The sequence below is a fragment of the Ochotona curzoniae genome, unplaced genomic scaffold, assembly GCF_017591425.1.
Source record: "Ochotona curzoniae isolate NIBS_2020 unplaced genomic scaffold, NIBS_Ocur_1.0 contig_2318, whole genome shotgun sequence".
Classification (NCBI taxonomy): Eukaryota; Metazoa; Chordata; class Mammalia; order Lagomorpha; family Ochotonidae; genus Ochotona; species Ochotona curzoniae.
This window is the reverse complement of record NW_024465419.1, coordinates 13,596,328-13,602,737: the sequence shown is the minus strand read 5'-3', so window position 1 is coordinate 13,602,737 and position 6,410 is coordinate 13,596,328. Positions and strand designations below refer to the sequence as shown.

At 48.7% G+C, this 6,410-nt stretch overlaps 1 protein-coding gene across 2 annotated transcripts in view; it reads left to right on the top strand.

Annotated features, from left to right (window-relative positions):
• The first annotated feature begins 2,559 nt into the window (after positions 1–2,559).
• ANKRD46 (ankyrin repeat domain 46) overlaps positions 2,560–6,410 on the top strand; it is a 31,262-nt gene continuing 27,411 nt past the window's right edge. The window contains exons 1-2 of one of the 2 annotated variants that reach the window (XM_040972646.1): positions 2,560–2,610; positions 3,209–3,266. The gene's annotated coding sequence lies outside the window, so the exon portion shown is untranslated. The remainder of the gene's footprint in view (positions 2,611–3,208; positions 3,267–6,410) is intronic. The other variant, XM_040972647.1, reaches the window with a different exon arrangement.

Here is a 6,410-nt window from a genome sequence, read left to right as displayed (position 1 = left end):
GCTGTTTTGCATGGTGTGATCAAACTACAGATCTTGAGATTGTTCAGGACTGCCCAGCTGTGCCCCGTGTAAGCCCGGGGGTCTTTAGAAGGAGGCAGGGAAGCTGACAGTAGTGGAGATGAAAGGACAGAAGCCCATCTCAGTGGAGAAAGGCTGCTACCTGCTGGCTTTGGCCTTGGAGTCGAGTTTCCAGGAACATTTGGACAAGATCCGTCCTGTATCCTTCCTTTGCAGGGATCCCTTCCAACACCCTAGGAGGGAGTCGGGAGATGAGTTCTCAGGGCCATATGCGTCTGTAAAACTTGTAAACTTGACTGCAGTGATGGGGGTGCTGTCCCTTTGTGCTCAGACTTTTCTCTGGATAACAGCACACTGGGGTTTGGCCCATATAGAAATGCAGTTGGGGATACGTTGGTTTGCACGTAGTGGGATATCAGCAACACCCGAGTTGCCGCATACCCCAGCTGATAGGAGAGACTAGGGTTATGAAACAGACAAAACAGACAACGCACAGTGGGACATTCTTATGAAGAGAATGCCGATTTATTCAAAGTCAAGCCGCATCTTTTATAGTCTGCTTGGCCCGTCCCAGTATTTTCCCAGTGCTCAAGCAACACCTAAGCTCCTCCAGGGCATGTAAAAAGGGGAAGCAGGGAGGAGGGAACTTGCAGTCAAGCAAGGGGCTAAATGTATCAGGCCGGTGATTGCCCATCCTGTTACACCTTGAGAAACAAGCTAAGCTGTGGAGTTAACCCTTGGGAGACCAGAGCCTACAGTGGGACACATGCATGGGCTTCATGGTCGCTTCCACACAGCAGTGCCTTATTGCTGGAGAGTAGGAACAACTTCTGTGAGTGCTCCTAACAGCCATGGTGTCAAAGTCCCCAGGTGTGGTAACCCCAAGGACTCATAAAACACCTGTGGTCTAAGGTTCATCTCCTCAACCATATCGGACAAAAAGGAAATATATATTTTGAATTGAACAAGATTAAATAATCCATGAAGATGAAGAGATAATCTGAAGACAAGTATTGGCGAGGCTCTCAGGTGAGTGCTGGGAAATGGTTTCACTTCCTGACTGATTCAACACAACTGACATGCCTCATTGAGGATGATTTAAACTCAACACACGATTCTCTGGAGGATGCCAGTGAAAACCTGGCTGATAAATAAATCCAAAGAATAATAGGTGTTGGGGGTCGACGTGATGGCTCCCCTGGATAATCCTCTGTCTGCGGGCTCTGGTATCCCATAGGGGCACCAGTGTGCATCCCAGCTGCTCCACTTCCTATCTAGCTCCCTGCTTGCAAGCTGGGAAAGTAGTAGAGGATCGCTCAAGTCCTTGGGCCCCTGCACCGGCATAAGAGACCCAGAAGAAACTCCTGGCTCCTGACTTCGGTCAACTCAGCTCTAGCTATTGCAGCTGTTTAGGGAGTGAGCCAGTGGATGGAAGATCTTTCCCTCTGTCTCTCTTTCTGTCTGTAAATCTGCCTCCCCAATAAAAATAACTAAATAGACCTTAAAACAAGGAGTAGTCGATGTTATTAGTTACAGCACAAGAAAATGTGAAATAGTCTGAGATCATCTAACTCTTAAAGAAATTTGGAGGACTGTATAGTGGTTCAACAGGTGAGTCCCCTCCTTGCAAGCTCCAGCATCCCATGTGAATGCTCTTTCGTGCTCTAGCTGCTCCAGTTTCAATCCAGCTCTCTGCTTGTGACTGGGAAAGCAGTGGGGTGGGGGGTGCACCCACGTGGGGACCCAGAGGAAGCTCCTGGCTCCTGACTCTTGGCTTTAAATGGACTCAGCTCTAGCCATTGTGTCCATCTGGGGAGTGGACCAGTGGATGAAGAATCTTTGTCTCTCTTTCTCTCCATAAATCTGCCTTTCCGATAAGAATAAATAAATCTTTTATTAAAAAAGAAATTCGGCAGAGCGTTCCTTAAATTTGACACTAATCCTAAACCCTGATATGACATCAGCTATAACAAGCTCTTAGACTAGAATAGATGGCTCTTGAATGAATGGTTGAGTGGTGACAGAATTCACAGGAGACACTGTCATTGGGCAGGCAGGGGAGGCCACACTGGCTATTGGGTTTGAGTTGGTAAGCTTAGAAAAGGGAAAAAATCATTTTGCATGAAAGTTTCAGTAAACTGGCTTACCCATTTTTTAGTTTTGACTGAATCCCCGTGTCAAAAAGGCAAGGAAATCCTACAAAGTGGAATGTAAATAACTAAAAAAGAAAGAGAGAGAAACTAAAAACTCAGGATCACGGTTTAAGGTGAGGTCACTTGGGTTCCGTCCACCTTAGCAGCCGGTAACTATCATTAATTGAGGATTACATAAGCCAGTAAACCCGGCCTTGCCTTGGAGGCCTCCACTTAGCGGAAGGGATGGGATGCACATTCCGAGGAGAAGGTGCGAACCAAGCCAACGCTCTCGGGAGTCTGCGGCTTGGAGCCGGCCCAGCCGCTGTGCGGGCCGCCCACCTGCAGGGGGCGCGCGCCCGCGAAGGACAGAGGCGGCCGCTCTGGCCTCGGTGGCCGCCCCGCCCGCCGCCGTCCCCGCCGAGGCCCCGAGGCTGCGTGGCCGCCGTCCGAGTCGCAGGTAGCTGGGCCGGGCCCCTCGGGGAGCCCCGGGGCGGGAGCCAGTGCTGCCTCGGCTGCTGGCCTGGACCGGAGAGCCCGGCGGCTGCCCGAACGAGCCCCGGGGCGCGGGTACCTGCCCTGCGGCCGAGGAGGGGATGCTGAGGGGGCGGGTGGCCCGGGCGGCGCGGGCTGAAAGACGCGAGGTGCGGGGCCTGTTTCACACAGTGTGGACAGGAGATGCGGTGTCCGAAACGCCTGGGGTCCCTGAGGGTGTGGGGGAGGCGTTTGGGGCGTGTGGAATAGTGGATGAACTCTCGGGGGAGGGGGGCTGGGCCCCAGTGGTTGATGTTTGCCGTATTCCCTACACCTATAACCCCAGGACCATTTTGTGCAGTGTTTTGACAGCATCTGGACTCGAGGCCAGGGGTGGGGTTTTAGTGGCCTGTGGTGGCATCCTGTAGAAGCATCCAGATCTTGAAGCACTGGGGATTTCGGTTTAAGGAGTAGCTCTCCGGCGTGACAGGTGGTTGTCGTGCATCGTGTCCCATGCTTGACATCACTGGGGATCTTCTGTGGAATCCTTGCAGCAACCTTTAGCCACCATGTCTGTGTTACAGGTGGGGAAACTGAGGCTGGGGGCGTCTCACTTGCCTGAGATTGGACGGCAGGCCGAGGGTGAGAGGAGCCTGTGTCTGCTGTCTGTCAGCCCGTGGCTGTCATCTGCCTGGTTGTGTGTGTGTGTGATTTATAGCTGTTTTTCAAGCATGCTTCTTAGGGCTGTACACATGCCAGCCTCTCCATAGTTGAACATTGAAGAAGTATTTCCTCATTAGGGGTTATAGACAGAATGAAGTTGAGTAAGGTCCTCCTTGCCCCATGGAATTGATTTGAAATAGAGCTGAGTTTGGGTGTTGGCTCTCATGGAGACTTTTCTTCCTTTTGCCCTCATAGTGTTATGCAGCAGCATCGAGGGGAATGAGACATTTTTGGATGGTAATCAATTCTGTAGAGCAGACTGAGGCACCTACTGTGGCAGGTAAAGGCTTTCCAGGGCTCCTCTCATTCTTAGAATGGAAATTTCGTATTTCCCATTGTGGAAAGAGCTGGATAGTATAGTGTCCCAGAAGAAGATAGAGGTGGAGGTGGAGACAATAAACAAAATAAATTTAAAAAGTGAAAATTGCATTAGGGGCTGGCATTGTGGTACACTGGGCTAAGCCTCTGCTTGCGAGCACCAGCATCTCCTATCTGCTGCTTCAGATCCAGCCCCCTGCTGCTGTCCCTGTGGCAGAGGAAGATGGCCCAAGTGCTTGGGCCCCGGGCACCCACACAGGAGACCCCGACGGAGTTCCTAGCTCCTTGGCCATCAGCTGGGCCCAGGCCTGGCTACTGGGGCCATTTATTTGGGAGAGTAAATCATCTATTGGGTAGGTGTGTCTCCCTCCTCTGTTGTTCTACTTTTAAAATATATATATGTCTATATATTTTTTTTTCTTAAGAAAATCAGTTAAAAGGTAACCAGTCATCTAGTGAGTTACTGAGAAGGTAAAGGAGTGAGGGGGCACAGGGAAGGAAGACTTGTGCTTCTAACAGGGGAAGCTTCTGGTCAGGCCCCCCTGAGCAGAAGGGAGGGAGAGTAGATAGTGGTGGGGGGTGCGCTGCCCAGTGTAGGAGACAGGCAGGCAAGTGCAGAAACTCAGGAGGACTCAGTAATGCAGGTGGGAGCTGACAGTGCTAGAGGTACTCTGGCCCCTGCTTTATCCAGAGGGGATGTGAACCAAGTCCCCCAGGAGATGCCTAAAACCACAGCAGGTAACCAACCCTGTGTACAAAAGTCCCTGTGTGTCCTATATACATCCCGGTGATGACGTGTGCACCAGGACAGTGACAGGAGCCTCCTGTACTACCAGGGTCATTGGTACCTGCAGGGGCACTTTCAGGAGAGAGCGAGGGAGCAGATTTGATGGGTATGGTTTCAAGAGTAAGTGGGAGAAGAACTGGAGATTGCTGGACAACTGCAGGGAGTTAGCTGCGGCTTTTTCATGTATGTGTTTTGCGTGCATACACTATGTATTATGTACACATTTTAAAGATTTACTTATAAAGAGGGACAAAGAGAAAGGGAAATACAAGTCTCTCATCCACAAGTTCACTTCTCAGATGGCCACACAGCCAGGCCTAGGCTGGGCCAAAGCCAGGATCCTAGAACTCTCTGTCCAGGTTCCCCGTGGATGGCAGGGACTCAAGTCCTTGGGCTGTCATCCATTGCCTCCTCAGGCACATCAGTGTGGAGCTGGATCAGAAGCCAGCACACTGAGAAGGGATGCCGTGTCCCAAGTGGTGGCCCAACGCACGGAGCCACAGCGCCCTTCTGCATGAACTGTTTGAAAGCACTGCAGTCAGTCCCCCCAGAAAATGGTCTTTGTTTCTAACTTTAGCTACTTAGCAGTTAGATGCGGATTATTTTATCAGGGACCGATGGAAATGAAACAAGCATGCTATTGTTAATAACAGTGTGTAATTAGTTTTCCAGTGCCCAGCGAAGCTCACTCTTTTTGCACAGCACATTTCAGGGCTCATAAAAATGCCCCGGTGATTATGTAACGTTGAGACTTAACCTTTGTTCTCACCTTAGCTTGAAAACTTAACTTAGAGCTGCTGCCAACTGCATTTTTAAAAACATAGCACGTAGAATAAGGAACAGGATTTATTTTGAAAGTTGCTTTCTCAGTAATACCGAGAACTGACAGTGCTTGTATGTTACATCTGTTGTAAGAATTAAGAAGTAACAAAATAAAACCCTTTGTCTATAAACATAAAGACTGAAAGTCTTCCAAATAAGTAATGGGGCTTACATTGTGTAGTTTAAGAGTGGTAAAGTGGATAAGAAGAGTATAACTTGAGATTCTTGCCTGTCGTCTGAGAGCTACTGCCCAGCTCCACACATGGAGTAGTGCAGGCTTGCCGACTCTGCCCGAACCGTGGGCATCGGGGCCTTCTCTGTTGTGCCATGACGAGTTTGAGTGATTAGACTGTTTCACAGCTTGGAGTTGTTTTTGCTGATTTTTTTCCAACCCATTCATTTTATCTGAAAGATGACAAGCTCTTCAAGTTTTCACTAGAAAACTAGGGGCCGTGTGTGTGTGTGTGTGTGTGTGTGTGTGTGTGTGTGTTGTGGCTACCCAGTGGCTGTCACAGCTGTCACCTCACACATTCATTCCTTTCTCTTCTGCATTACTTCTTTACTGAGGGACTTTGGTCATTGGTTTGATTTACTGCAGTTTTTGTTCAGGTCCTGCAATGGATAATTTGGATTTTAGATTTCTGATCTGTGTTTGCTTAGCTTAACAGTCTATAAAAACCCAACCTACTTAAAAAAAAATTCTTTTTAGGAGTTAAGAATTTTTAACATTTTTGCATATTTATTTCATATGGTTACTATTTACATATATAACATTTTTATTTGAAAACACTAATATCAAAATGCGGGCATGGCAGTGACTGTAAAGTAGAAGAGTATATGGTGAAGTATGTGGTGGGATTCTGTGAATCATTTATAACTACATGCTAAATAACATGACAGTCACATCGTTTTGTACTCTGTAAACTTCCGCAGAAAAGAGAAAACGTGGCATTTGTCTTTCTGAATCGGCCTCATTTTACTTAGCATAATGATGTCCTGTTGTAAATTGTACATGTTAAGATTTCATTCGTTTTTTATGCCTGAATACTGCTCTGTTGTGTCGCATGTGACATTGCTGTGTGTGGTCATCAGTGCGCATCTGGCGGGTCCTGCAGTGAGCTGGGGTGCTGGAAGCA